At 42.9% G+C, this 2833-nt stretch overlaps 1 protein-coding gene across 1 annotated transcript in view; it reads left to right on the top strand.

The window, feature by feature from the left end:
• Window positions 1–2833, top strand: part of LOC106690192 (WASH complex subunit 4) — a 79649-nt gene that overhangs the window by 68172 nt on the left and 8644 nt on the right. The window lies entirely within an intron of this gene.

Genomic DNA, 2833 nt, shown 5'->3' with positions numbered 1-2833 from the left:
GAGCCAAGGAACCAAGGTAGTCTAGAGGAGAAGGTAGAGACAAGAGGATGGAAACGAGGGAATGGTGGGGACTGGAGAGAGGAAGACGCGAGACATAGGGGTTGTCAGCGGAGAGGCGATTGCACACTGCTGAATTATAATGTGAGAGAAAAGAGATATGCTATAATAGAGATAGCAGGAGTGAGGTGCCTGGTGGACACAGGCAGTTCCAACACTATCATGTGGCGAGAAGGATTGCAAAAGCTCTGTGATGGAGAGAGGACACACAAGATTCAGAAATGCCAATGTAAATTGATCACCCTGGGTGGGCCTTGTGAAGTAAAGGGGGAGGTGGAGATAGAGTTGACACGGTGGGGATTTAGTAGCGAAAACTTGCAGGTACATATTGTAGGAAGTATGCCTAGGGAATATAAAGTGACCTACTAGGGAAGGTGAGAGCTTGGGTTAGGAATAGCATAGGAATCTACAAATGTCATTTTCAGCGGAAGAACGCAGGCGCTCGGGTCGGAGCAATCAATCAAGCTGAGGACTGGAGACGAAGCCTTAGGAGGGAATACGAAGATATATCTTTTTTCTTCTTTTCAATTCTTTTCAAAGAAGAGGACAAGCTTGGGACGACCGGGAGAACAGTTCATACTAAAACAAGACAAAGTGACATATGTTAAAGAGAGGGGATACCCGCAGGCACTACATCACCACATCCGAGAAGAGCTTCAAAGTTTAAAACGCCAGGGAATAATTATTGATAGCACTTCCCCGTACAATAGTCCATTGTGGGGAGTGAAGAAGAAGAGCGTGCCTGGTGAAACTAATGAAAAGTACAGGGTGGTGATTGATTACAGGAAGCTGAATGAGAATACCGTTGACGAAAAGTATCCGATCCCCAGATTTGAAGACAGAAGACATTTTGGACAGGCTGAGCGGGGTGATGGTATTCAGCACATTGGACTTGAAGGCTGGATATCATCAAATCAAAATGCACCCTAAGAATCTACATAAGACGGCATTCACATTCGAGAGAGGACACTACAAATTTACAAGAGTGCTGTTCGGACTGAAAAATGCTCCCATAACCTTTCAGCACCTGATGGACAAGTTTTTGAGGGGAATTGACGAATCTGTATGTCAAATTTATATGGACGATCTCCTAGTGTTCAGTAAGAGCAAAGAAGAACACTTGCAGCATTTACACAACATATTCCAAAGAATTAGTAAATTCGGGCTGAAGTTATCTGGAGAGAAATCATCGCTTGGGCAGGAACAAATTAATTTTTTGGGCCCCACGATTTCCAGGGAAGGAGTTAAACCTGACACAGATAAAGTTGCAGCTATATGGAAGATGGCGGTTCCTAGGGATGTGAAGGGAGTTCGGAGGCTGTTGGGAACTTTAAATTATTACAGAACATTTGTGCCAGAAATGGCTTTTACCTCGTCCGACTCAACAACCGTCTCATAAAAGGGAGAAAGGTGATCATCACACCGATGGTCGAAGACAATATTAGGCAGTGTTGTCTCAAGAAGGTGAAGGAGGAGATCACCCAGTTGCATACACCAGTAGGCGCCTGACAGAGACAGAGACCAGATACAGTGCGCTAGAACGAGGTCTTGGGAATAGTGTGGGCTGTTGACCACTTTAGGCCCTATGTGTTCGGAAGAAAGTTAGAAGAAAGTACACACTGACCATAGGGCCCTGCAATGGGTGGGAAAGTTGAAGGAGTCTTCGGCCAGGATTATGCATTGGAAGGAGTTATTGGGACAGTTCAATATGGAAATCTCATATAAACCTGGAAAAGAAAATGTGGTAGCTGATTGGTTATCTCGAGCAATAACAGTAAATACAATAGAAGAAGAAGCCAGGGAACCGTCCAGGCAATTCCTGCGGGAGTAGACAATGGGGCAGGAGGAAGAACAGAATGTGGCAGGGGAAGACAATAGGGAAGAATCTTCGTCTAATGAGAGCTCAGAGGAAGGAAGACCAATAGATATGGAGGAACTTGAGGACATCATTAACGACAAGAGGCGGCAGATTATATGGAAGACAAGAACCACTGGATTTGTCAAAGTTGAGTGTAACAAGCATGGGAGGAGCAATATCACGACAATTTGGTCGCAGCCAGGCATGAAAATCGACCAGATCTGTAAAATGATGAATAATGCTTCCAAACCTGGAGAAAAGTGTCACCTGTACGTTGGGAATGAAAACGTTTGGTAGAAGATCAAGTGGCTATGGCATGATGAACACATAGGAATGGAAAGGACATTCGCCCGATGCAAGCTGATGGTGGAAACCCTTCAGGACAACGAACGGCAGAGAGAGGTGACTGTAGCATATCATCAGGGCATAACAAATCACTGGGGAGTTTCGGAGACCCTGCAAGCATTGAAGAGAAGGTACTTTTGGTGGGGGATGAAGAAGACGATCAGTGAAGTTGTAGGAAACTGCGAAGTTTGTCTACGCACATCATTAAAAAAGTAGCTGGAACAAATATCATCATAATCTTTATCATAACCTAATTAATTCATAACAATGAAAATTTTAAGATTCTAAATTTTCACGCTCCTACTGTACTGATTTTTATGGGCCCTAACAGCTAAGAGGAGCTTTTGCTCCATTTATTGGTGAACACTTCATTTTGGTGTAGGATAATGTATGTCAGTATACTGTACGAATTTTTACCGAATACTTGGAGTATGTCAGAATAGAATATTATTTATAGAAATTAATTGCTTATAGCAGAGTTTTTTTATTAAAAACAAAAAATATTTACTAGAATAATGGGGTAAATCAGAGTGCCCAGTCCTTTTATTTATTTTTGCCGCTGAGTTTATATAT

This window comes from Halyomorpha halys, unplaced genomic scaffold (assembly GCF_000696795.3).
Source record: "Halyomorpha halys isolate HHAL.00 unplaced genomic scaffold, Hhal_1.1 Scaffold1608.1, whole genome shotgun sequence".
Classification (NCBI taxonomy): Eukaryota; Metazoa; Arthropoda; class Insecta; order Hemiptera; family Pentatomidae; genus Halyomorpha; species Halyomorpha halys.
The sequence above is the reverse complement of the archived record's forward strand: the minus strand, read 5'-3'. Positions and strand labels throughout refer to the sequence as shown.